Below are 12,500 nucleotides of genomic sequence, written 5' to 3' on the forward strand. Positions count from 1 at the left end.
AGAGAGAGAGAGAGAGAGAGAGAGAGAGAGAGAGAGAGAGAGAGAGGGAGAGGGGTCATTATTACTCAGATCACCTTACAGGATATATGCTGTCAGAAAACAGTAACGTGAGGACGTGGTGGTGGATTGAGGTCTAGCGAACGCTAACATAGAGAATCACAGCATGGGAGACATCGGCTGTGAATACAGGACTGAGGAGGGAGTTGCACACAGACTGAGGAGAAGCAGAAAGAAATATTCCAGACTCACACACAAACACACACACACACACACACACACACACACACACGTGTGTAAGCATAATAAACCTGTTTCAGTCCCCACTCAGGCATCATAATGCATCTCATTCACACAAATGCAGGATCAATGTAGAGGGTCCTTTAGGCCACACACACGCATGATGTAGAGGTTTCACAAACACACACACACACACATGTGGTAGAGATTTCGCATACACACACGCACGCACGCACGCATGCAGACAGAGGACATTAAGACCTGCAGTATAGAGAGCAAGAGCATGCTTGAAGCATATGACTTGGCTGAGGGTAGAAAATGTTTTCCGGACGTTAAAAGTCTATCTGCATGCTGCACAGAGCCTATAGCACACCAGCCTGCTAACACTGAGAGCATGTGCACACAAACTTGACACGTCACGCGCACACAGACACACAGACACACACGCACACGCACACACACACACACACGCACACGCACACGCACACACACACGCACACGCACACACACACACAGACACACACACACACACACGGACACACACTGCACAGAAGCAGTAGTTCTTCTGCTATGGGGGCACCATCACAATTATATCCTTCACTAAAGCCACTTCCTTTCCACTGTATGATGCCCGAGGTTTTCTGCAAACACACACACACACACACACACGCACACACACTCACACGCACACACAGTTACAGGGAGTCAACGACTGCATTCTGTCAGAAAGTTGAAAAGACTAATTGTGTGTGTGTGTGTGTGTGTGTGTGTGTGTGTGTGTGTGTGTGTGTGTGTGTGTGTGTGTGTGTGTGTGTGTGTGTGTGTGTGTGTGTGTGTGTGTGTGTGTGTGTGTGTGATTTCCTGATCATGTCAGGGTTTAGGGGGTTTATAGGGCTGGCAGTCCTCCATGTGAGGATATCCTTCATTTAAGCAGCAGACACCGAGAAACGGAAAGAGAGGGGGGGGGGGTGAAAAAAGGAAAACGCAGGGAGAGTGAATGACAGAGTGGGGTGAAAGAAGACAAATCTCAGTATGAGACTCGGGGAGAGAGAGAAAGAGAGAGATAGAGAGAGAAAGAGAGAGAGAGACAGAGACAGAGAAGGACAGAAAGCGAGAGACTGCACAAAAAATAGCTACACGTTTAACTTGACAAGGCTTTACTGCAGATCATTCTAACACAAGAAATAGTACCTTGCCATAGTAGAACCTGCCAGTGAATCCATTCCAACAATATCAATAACACTAATAAACACTCACTCTCTCACACACACACACACACACACACACACACACACACACACACACAGTCATAAGTGTCCCCCTGCTGCCAACCATGTTCAGGATGTGAAGATGAGAGTGTCATAAAAACTATTTCCTCCCTTGTGACAAGAGAGAGAGAGAGAGAGAGAGAGAGAGAGAGAGAGAGAGAGAGAGAGAGAGAGAGAGAGAGAGAGAGAGAGAGAGAGAGAGAGAGAGAGAGAGAGAAATCCATTGCGAATACGTTTTCACTGCGCCCCACTACTTGGCCTAAATATTGATCGGCTATTGATTCACGACACAAAAATCCCGAATCAATAGTTCTGGAAGAAGTTGCCAACGGAACACCAAATTGGGTTTCTCGAGAGGGGCCAAGTTGAAGAAACACAATGCAACTGTCTGAGTGGATCGCTAAATGGATGCTATGCTAGTATTCTTCTAAATGGATGCTATGCTAGTATTCTTCTAATGAAGAGGTGACTGTAAGATTTTTCCCATCTCAATGTGACTCTAATCTAGTCTGAGGAATATGGGCTACGCTTTATAAATATGAAACAGTCTCTCTCTCTCTCTCTCTCTCTCTCTCTCTCTCTCTCTCTCTCTCTCTCTCTCTCTCTCTCTCTCTCTCTCTCTCTCACACACACACACACACACACACACACACACACACACACACACACACACACACACAGTGTAGGAAAAGCAATCACAGTAAATAAACGTATTTCCCCCCGGAGATGTAGAAAGCGAAAACAAAAAGCAGTAAGAGTAAGAAAAAAAGACAGAACAGAGACCAAAAAAAGAGGGGAAGAAGGGAAAGAAGAGAAGGAGAGACAATCTCATCCCTTACCAGAACTAGCTGGATTCAGATTCAAGCACACCCTAACACTCATTTAGCACTCGCTTTAAATGGCTAGCATCATGGCTGGAATAATCATTTGCTTTCCTCATATGGCCATCCTCTCTCTCTCTCTCTCTCTCTCACTCTCTCTCTCTCTCTCTCTCTCTCTCTCTCTCTCTCTCTCTCTCCATCACCATTCATTTTCCTCCACATTCTTCTCTATATCCCCTTGTTTCCCTCATTAACCTCCATTTCCTTGCTTTCTCTGACTGCTTCAAAACACACACACACACAAACACACACACACACACACACACACACACACACACACACACACACACACACACACACACACACACACACACACACACAGTGATATACACACACACACAAACACACAGACAGTACTGCTTGAGACAAAGCCTATTCTCGTATCCCGCCGAGCAGCAAACATGTAAGTGTAAGCAGGTGGAAGTGAGTTACTTGGGGAAACATCTGTGTGGCCAACTTTGCATGCTGCGACCAAAAACCTCAAAACACACACGCACATGCACACACACACACACATATGCACGCACGCACACACACACACACACACACACATTCATCCAATTTGGCTGGGCCCGAACACACAACAATGCCGTGTCAGAGAGTGCAAATCACAATAGCGCACAACCAGGTGGCTCAGCTTCGTACCCAGCTGCACCTGTGCGCAGTTTGCCCCGTGTTTGTGAGTGTGTGTGAGTGTGTGTGTGTGTGTGTGTGTGTGTGTGTGTGTGTGTGTGTGTGTGTGTGTGTGTGTGTGTGTGTGTGTGTGTGTGTGTGTGTGTGTGTGTGTGTGTGTGTGTGTGTGTGTGTGTGTGTGTTCTGGAACCCATTAGTGTGCATTGCATTCTGAGAGCTGTGGTGGCAAACAACAGATGAAAAAAAAAACAAATTCAAGTCTTTTCATCCCCCTCTCTACTCCTTCACCATCTCTACTTCTTCACTTATCAACCTCCACTCCCCCCATCCCCTCACTCACTAAAATCCCCCCTCCCTTCTTCTTTTCCTCCACCCCTCCTCTGTCACTCACTAAGATGATCCCCATCCCGTCTTCTTTTCTTCCTCTCCCCTGGGTACATCGTTACGACCCGCTTTTGTTTTCTCTGCATGTCTTCCATTCATCCGTCAATTGCATTCTTCCTGCTGTCTTCTTGTCCAGTCCTGTGGTCTGTATCATTCTCCCTCTCTCTCCCTCCCTCTTTCTCTTCATGTTTTTTTCTTCTCTTCAGCCTCTTCTGAGCTCCACTTCAGCGGAGATAGGCCAGCAGCTGACATGAGTTTGTACAATTTGCAGACTACACACACACACACGCACGCACACACACACACTTGAAGACTACAGACACACAGCCAGCAATTTGTAGACAATACACACAGTCTCACATGCACACAGACACAGACACAGACACAGACACACACACACACACACACACACACACACACACACACACACACACACACACACACACACACACACAGCTGGCAGTCACAATTCATCACCTCGCCACTGCTCTTCCTCCAGTTCCTGTTTGGATTCAACATGAATTGGTGTCCCTCTGTGTGTGACCGTGTGTGTATGTGTGTATGTGTGTGTGTGTGCATGTGTGTGTGTGCCTGCATGCCTGCATTCATGTGTGTGTGTATGTGTGTGCGTGCATGCCTGCATTCATGTGTGTGTGTGCATGTTCACAAGGGGACGACTGTGTAGTATCAACCTTTCTGACTCCCCTCCAACGCACTGACTCTGTAGTGTCCAATGTGTCTTCATTCCTCCAGCTCTCTCCCACTCCATCTCAGTTGAGTTCCTTTCTCAGGGTCATTTCAATGTGAAAAAATATAAAAAGAAAACATCCTGAAGGAAAACAGGAGTGGGGAACTAGTAATGGCCGAGCCCCCTCGCAGTGTGTGTGTGTGTGTGTGTGTGTGTGTGTGTGTGTGTGTGTGTGTGTGTGTGTGTGTGTGTGTGTGTGTGTGTGTGTGTGTGTGCGTGCGTGTGAGAGAGTGAGTGAGTGAGAAAGTGAGGGGGCTTCGTTGGGTTCGGTTCTGTTCTGTTCTGCGTACAGCGGGTCCCTGAGGAACATAAACAATGGGCTTGGGCTGACTGACTGAGAAAGGAGTCTCACGTTTCCTGAGGCACTGCTGCAGAGGGGGGCAATGGGGGTACATAGAGGGATGGGGGTATGTTTCGTGCCATTCATGTATGCTTCTGTGTTTATATATATGTGCTGTGTGCGCTTGTGAGTGTGTGAACATACAATGTGTAAAGTGTGTGTGTGTGTGTGTGTGTGTGTGTGTGTGTGTGTGTGTGTGTGTGTGTGTGTGTGCGCGCGCACACTAACCATCACTGGCAGCGTGTGTATGTGACTGTCTGAATTGTGTGTAAATGTGTGTGCTTGTGTACTATGTGTGCCTGTGTATCTAGCCAATGTACTGGATCATGTGTGCTCTTTGCTCCCGATATGAATGTTCCTCAGAGGCCTGTGAGAGAGAGTGAGTAGGATGTGCTAAATCTACATCCGGCACTCATCACCCTCCTCCACTAAAACATTATGGCTGCACTACGCTCAAGACATAACACAGACAGAATGATTAGGGGAGAGAGTGTGAGAGAGAGACAGACAGACAGAGAGAGATAGAGAGAGAGAGAGAGAGAGAGAGAGAGAGAGAGAGAGAGAGAGAGAGAGAGAGAGAGAGAGAGAGAGACATACTCACAACATTGCATAACTTTGTGACAAGGCACTCTGTCGGAAGGGAGGGGTGGGGGATTCTCCACACAAACAGTCTGGTGAGAAGTTGTTATCGAGCTGCGAAGCTGTGCCCTCCCTCTTTTACAAGGCACAGTGACTTTCTCTTGACTGTGTGAGCATCCATCCCCAACATAAACATACAGACACAAGCTCAATTTCTGGGAAATGATAACAGGTGGGTGGGTGTGTGGGTGAGCACATATGTCCGTGAAGTATACGGAAACATGGATGCTTATTGGCTCCAGTCAGTTTGTAATAAATGTGTTGTTATCATATTACCTTAAATGGTGCTTTCACAATAGCATAATACCAAGCCTATGTATTGAGTATCCTCCGAAATTAAGCTTATAGTATATTACATTCAAACGAAGTCCACGGAAAGAATAGCGAGTTAATGAAAAGTAAAACATAGTTCAATCTTTTTTTCACAATTGTATTCTTCTGTACAAAATGTGTCCAAACTATCATCCATTTCTCATACGAAGTGCATTTAGACTCCAGTCAATATATTGACCTTGATGTTCTATGTAGCATCATGGTGAATAGTAAATATAGCACCCGTTAGGAAAAGTCCACTGGAAAGGGGGGGTTGGTCTAGGCCACATATAGCGTGTACATCCCTAGTGCAAACATACAGTGCCACTGTTAATTAAACAGGCTTGCTGTACTGTAGTACGCTGCACTACACGTGCATGACAGCCAAAACTGGGGGCGAAAATATGAGTCACAAATGCCTGGGAACGCAAGGGGGGGGGGGGGAATCATTAGGCCTTGGAGGTAACCAGTGTTTCCATCAGAGCAGCACTACACTGCCCCCCACCCCCACCCCAACACACAGACACTGACACAGACACACAGACATAAACACAGACACAGACACAGGCACGAAATCCCGACCTCCCCCTTCTCCCTGCTGTGTTCAGGGTGATTCCAGGGTGGTCCCATAACCCTGTACCCCAGTGGCTACCCACTCACTGACAAGCCAGTGTCAGATTTAGGGGTGTGTGTGTGTGTGTGTGTGTGTGTGTGTGTGTGTGTGTGTGTGTGTGTGTGTGTGTGTGTGTGTGTGTGTGTGTGTGTGTGTTTTATTGGGGTGGAACGAGGCCATCCTCTAAGCAAACAAACAACCAAGTGTGGCACTCAGCCTGAAGGCAAGTGTAATAGTGCAAGGTGTACGCTGTGTGTGTGTGTGTGTGTGTGTGTGTGAGAGTGTGCGTGTGTGTGTGTGTGTGTGTGTGTGTGTGTGTGTGTGTGTGTGTGTGTGTGTGTGTGTGTGTGTGTGTGTGGAAGTTGGAAAGACACTGAAGGGTTAAGCATTTAACTCGGGACTGGACAGTCACAGTTGTGATCTGGCACTGTCTGCCTGCCTGTGAGGGATGAGGACTGTCACAAAGAGCCAACCCAGAGCTTGACCAACATTGAGCAACTTTCATATACATGATTGTGTATACAGACAGAAATGGTATAATATGACAGAAATTGCATTTCTTTCAATCAAATAATGTATATTCGAAATATATTTGCTCAAACTAAAGATGTTATACAGTCACCCAAACAGGGGTTGTGGTTTGTCTTTGGTGCATTGCATGGCCTTCAGTAACAGTTTATGCTTTTTTTCTATTCTAGAATCAATTGCACTACCGGTGCCCCTTAAAAGCAGAGTGAGATTTTATAACCAGCGAGCAAAGGCCCACGGTCAGTTACAATGTAACAACAGACGGCTTGCAACTGACAACATTGTAGCCGCCCTACTGTATCTCCGTTGGTTGGAACATTCCAGAAAGGTAACGGTGGTTGTTAACCCACCATCTGAAATGTCAAATATGTTGCATGTCAGACAGCTGCACTGCTGCTGAAACATCAGTAATAGAGAATGGCTATGCCGTGGACAGGGCTAGTTCTATGCTGTTTGATAACCTCGGAGACCTTGCTGTGCACCATACTGCTTAGTCAGATTGCACTGAGATGGCTAATACACGGTAACACCAAGCTGGCTACTCCTTCCCTGCTTTCCATGCCCAGGAATAATGGCACATACAGCGGCTATCGTGGCACAAAGACTGACGCTAAATCATCACCGACAACGCAACGACAACACGAGATGTTGTGCCCTGTATTCTTCACATTTCCATGTATGGACATCCGCCCAAGATGTTTTCATATTTGTTCCTCGAAATGAGAGATTCAAAAATGTATAGCCTACCTAACCCACACCAGCCTTGCTGCTCAGAATAATAATAGCATGGCAATACATTGAAAGATGAATACCATCACCAATGCAGCACATGTAAATCAGTCCAATTATAATTTCATGGCCAACGTTTGGCTAATTTGAACCCAGATGCTTTCAACTAGCACGGCTAAGCAAACAAGCCAATGGAACTTGGTATGCAAACTCTCCATGCTGTCATCTCGCATTGTGCCAAATTGCCTTCCTACATCACAGAGAGACTGCCACCAGACGATTACCAATAACCCAATGCAATATTAGTACAATATGCACCAATTGTTTAAGCTATTCGGTGCACATTTCTGCGGCATCTCGTTGACTGGACAGGCTGAGATTACATAGCAAGTTTTCTGTAAGCACCACTGCTACGGCAAGGGTCGGCTGCCTCTGCTGGCGAAAGCGCTGAAGCGAACAATATTGTACAAGGAGCTGAAATGATGGGTTGCCCGTGTATGCTATTTTCCTTTCCGTCTCTATAACAAAAGTTTAACAATCAGTTGATTGGACACAGATGGTCTTAAAACAGAAAATCCATATCCATCTTATTGCCAGTCTGACAGATGCAAATCGGTCGATGAAAGCAGACCGGAGACAGAGAGAGAACATGTTACCTTGTAGATGTTAGCGTTCCCTCAACATGAATTGTCCAAAAACAGTCCGTTTCGTATTAATCCAAACACGATCTGTTAGGTCCGCGGTATAGTGATATCCAGACCTAAAACAGCGACAGCATCCATTCCATTGTGCCCGGCGAGAATAGCTCGTAGCCGGAATCCAATTCAGCCCTCCCTCCTTTCACTCACTGCAAGCAAACCGGGCTGACAACAGTGCCAAGACATCCCATCTCGCTGCTAAACGCGCTTTTTCACAGGGACGTTGGCCTGCTTCCAAGGAGCAGCGCTGCACTATTCAATTCATCGGGGGGAGCGACTCCGTGCATTCAGCCGAACCCCCTCCCCTCTCCTCCCTCTTCTTTCTCTCTCCCTGGTGTCACCCGGCGAGATGTTATGAACGCGCAAAAAAAAACAAAAAACGAGCAGAACGCAGATAGTAACCTAACGAAAGAGTGAACCATACAAATTACTTGGCTCTCACGACTCCCTTCAAGACATTTGGTAGTTTCCCTTAATGATGTTGCCGTTGCACATGTCGACTGGAGGCGCAAAATACAGGGGAGGAGCGGTTTAGTTTGGGGGAAGGGACTCCACCACCACCGCTGGTCATGTGAAACTGCGGACGGGTGCACTTCAAGGAGCCATCGTACAGCCCACTACTACCCGACATCTGGATTTGCAGACGCAAAGCCAAAATCATTCGGGAAAGAGTTCACTCTCACACACGCTCTATTTCTCCTTCCTTGTCCCTCCCTCTATCCGTTTCTATTTCGGACTCTCTCTCTCTCTCTCTCTCTCTCTCTCTCTCTCTCTCTCTCTCTCTCTCTCTCTCTCTCTCTCTCTCGCTCGCTCTCTCTGGTTTGGCTCATGTGGATAGGTTAACCGTTTTATGAAGACCGTTAAAGGGGGATTCTCTCCGACTTTCTCTCTGTCAGTTTCCACGTGTTTACTTTCAAGTTTTCAACTGCCATTAACCACCTATTTGCATTAGTATAAACTTCAACTTTTTGTGTTTAACGTACAAACACGCTACCAAAGTAAAAAAAATAAAAAATAAACAGGAAGGTAATAATAAGTAGCCTAGTACTATTGCTTTGTGTTGATTACATTGGGGTGCTGCACATTATAGTAGAAAGGGAATGTGTTTTATCATAAGATGGCTTTTGTGCTGTGTGTGTGTGTGTGTGTGTGTGTGTGTGTGTGTGTGTGTGTGTGTGTGTGTGTGAGAGAGAGAGAGAGAGAGAGAGAGAGAGAGAGAGAGAGAGAGAGAGAGAGAGAGAGAGAACACTGTCATAGACTGTGACACATTCAAGACACACAACTGCTGCTCCTCTGAAGCCCTGGCTGTGTTTTAACAACATAGTCAGAACAGGCAGTTGTTCTGGAGCAACACAGCTCTGTGAAAAATGACACAGGACTGACCGACCCGGTGGTCAGCTGCACATGGTGGAGACTCGTATCGATACCCTGAGAGCTGCCATTGTCCTGAACCAAAACACGCAAGCCAGCGTGAAACCAGGCCAACTGCTGCAAAGTACACACAATGGCCGCTCAAACACCCTATTATGTTACAGAAGACATTGCACCAGCCATAACTTGCATTATAGTCCGGGCTGAGCTGTAAGAGACAATGTCAGCATCCCCCCCTCATGTCTCTCTCTTCCCCCTCTCTCTTTCTCTATCCCTCTCTCTCTCGCTCTCTACTCCTCCTCTTCTTGATCCCTCCCTTCCTCACTCACTCCCTCACTCTCTCTGGTTCTCTGTTTCTCCGGGGCGGAAGGCTCTGGCATGACTCGGACACCGGAAACCCGGCCGGCCAATTTAAACATCCCCAGATGATCCCTGCGCCAATTCACATCTGAACTTTATTGGCCGTTTCCTCCGAGGAGAGGTTGGGAGCTCTGTCACAAGGACCCTGTTGTTTTACAGAGAGAGAGAGAGAGAGAGAGAGAGAGAGAGAGAGAGAGAGAGAGAGAGAGAGAGAGAGGGAGAGAGAGAAGGGGAGAAAGAGGGAGTGAGAGAGAGAGGGGGAGGGAAAACAGATAGATAGGGTGAGAGAAGAAGCATTCATGGAGACTTGGAGAAAGTAGGAAAGAGGAGAGCAGTGGATACTATGTTTGAAACAGTACCCATGATGTAGTGGGCCAGAGAGAGAGAGAGAGAGAGAGAGAGAGAACTGGGGAAGAACGAGAAAGGATGGAAATGTCCAGACTCGCGCGATTCTGATTGGTGGAGATGTCCGTTTTAAAATAAACTTGGAATGCATTCACCCACTCCTTCCTAACTCCTGACTAACCTCCCTTCCCCAACTACTATTCCCTACATCCACCACCCCCCAACCACCACTGCTCCTTCTGGCCCAGAGCTGCACTGAACGTAAAATGCCCTGAAGCACGGTCATGCCTTACCGGACGGCTTACAGCAGGATCAAGGACCATGAGACACCCCATACATAAACAAGAAGAAAGAGGAAAAGGAGAAAGAAGGAAAAGAGCCCCAATGATACTGCAGCCATGTCTACAATGTCCAGTCACTCACTACTGTATGTAGTGCACCAAGGCTGTGAGCTCCTTTGTTTGTTTTATAGTGCAGTATACTGCCCTTCAAAGGCAAAGTGCAGTAAGTACACCAACATTGACACTGAGAAAAAGGCCTTCAAATTATTGGTTTTAGGTTGGATATTGAAGGCTAGTCACTGCCAATATGAAATAGCAATAGGCCTATCTCTAAAACGGGACAAATGTGGACCATAAGGCTTTGTCACAAGATAAAAGAGGTATTTTAAAGACAATTTTCGGTCTAAACTCAGTTTTGACAAAATGTGTCGTTACTGCACTTTGCCTTTGTACAGCAGTGTAGTAAAAGAGAGGAGCACTATTATATGCAAGTAGTAGTAGAAGTAGTTGTCACTGTAATAAAAGTAGTCATAGTAGTAGTAGTAGAGGTAGAAGAAGAAGAAGAAGAAGAAGAAGAAGAAGAAGAAGAAGAAGAATCAAGAATCAAGAATCAAGAAGAATCTATAAACAAGCCAGAAGAAGACAAAGAAGAACAAAACGCAATGGCGAACTGTGGGCCTCACTCCAACTACTCCCTGCCCCTCTGCCTCTGCCTCTGAGTGAGGGGGCAATGTGGTTCCAGTTAGGGACTAGCTGAGTTTGGGATATTTCACTGTCATGCCTCAGGGTGGGAGCAAGAGATGGGGACGAAGGGAGGACGGGAGGGAGCTCCAAAATAAAAAAGGGAGGGGTGGGGTGGGGTGTGGGTGTGGGTCTGGGGTATGGGTTTGCAGTCTGGGGTAGTGGAGTGGAGAGTGGTGGGTCTGCGCTATGGGTGTGGGTCTTGATCTGGGCCAGCGGAGTGGGAAGCCGGGGCCAAACGCTGCTTTTTACAGGAGGGGTACCTCAGGGCAGGCTTGGAGGTCAAGGCGAAATGGCCAGGCTTTAGTGGAGAAGTGGTGGGAGACAGGTAACTGATACGGGGCATTGGGGTTGTGGCTATCCGTGGGAGGTAGTGTTTGTGCGTGTGAACGTGTGTGTGTGTGTGTGTGTGTGTGTGTGTGTGTGTGTGTGTGTGTGTGTGTGTGTGTGTGTGTGTGTGTGTGTGTGTGTGTGACCCATATTGCAAGGGGCTAAACGTAAACAGAGCAGGCCCTTTAATTGGTGCAAGATGGTGGACCTCCTTAAACCTGACCTCATGCAGCAGGCCCCAGCCGAAACCATATCAAAGCCAGAGAGTATACCAGCGACAGACAACGAAGCGAGAGCACACACACACGTGCACACACACACACACACACGCACACACACACACACACACACACACACACACACACACACACACACACACACACACACACACACACATCGTCACAATGATTTATAGTTCCTTTAAAGGCCTGATTACATGATCTTTAAACGCACTCTTATTGGACTCGCTGCTAATGTGAGAACTCACTGCTGAGTTTATGAGGTAACGCTGATCTGCATCATTACAAAGTTTCTGCGTGTGCGTGTGTGTGTGTGCGTGTGCGTGTGCATGTGTGTGTGTGTGCGTGTGTGTGTGTGTGCGTGTGTGTGTGTGATTTGCCTTATCCACAACCCATTGGATCCTAAGTCGTACTAGGGTCACGGCAAGTTCACTCAAAGTGTGATAGAACTGACAATGGCCATCATGGCACATAACCTTTTATCAGAACACTGCCCTTCACTCAAAACACACACACACACACACACACACACACACACACACACACACACACACACACACACACACACACACACACACACACACACACACACACACACACACACACACACACACACACACACACACACACACACTTCACAGTATTTGTCCCACTCTTTTCCTCTTCCTTTCTTTCTTGCTTTCTTGCTATTTCTTTCTTTCTTTCTTTCTCTTTCTTCTTTTCTTTCTTTCTTTCTTTCTTTCTTTCTTTCTTTCTTTCTTTCTTTCTTTCTTTCTTTCTTTCTTTCTTTCTTTCTTTCTTTCTTTCTTCCTTTCTCTCTCTC

At 46.8% G+C, this 12,500-nt stretch overlaps 1 protein-coding gene across 8 annotated transcripts in view; it reads right to left on the reverse strand.

Annotated features, from left to right (window-relative positions):
- Positions 1-12,500, reverse strand: part of frmd4a (FERM domain containing 4A) — a 178,032-nt gene that overhangs the window by 88,481 nt on the left and 77,051 nt on the right. Inside the window, exon 1 of one of the 8 annotated variants that reach the window (XM_063196627.1) lies at positions 7,969-8,716. The exons of the other annotated variants lie outside the window; for them this stretch is intronic. The gene's annotated coding sequence lies outside the window, so the exon portion shown is untranslated. Of the gene's footprint in view, positions 1-7,968; positions 8,717-12,500 lie in introns of those variants that run through there. 8 annotated transcript variants of the gene reach the window in all.

Source organism: Engraulis encrasicolus, chromosome 4 (assembly GCF_034702125.1).
Source record: "Engraulis encrasicolus isolate BLACKSEA-1 chromosome 4, IST_EnEncr_1.0, whole genome shotgun sequence".
Classification (NCBI taxonomy): Eukaryota; Metazoa; Chordata; class Actinopteri; order Clupeiformes; family Engraulidae; genus Engraulis; species Engraulis encrasicolus.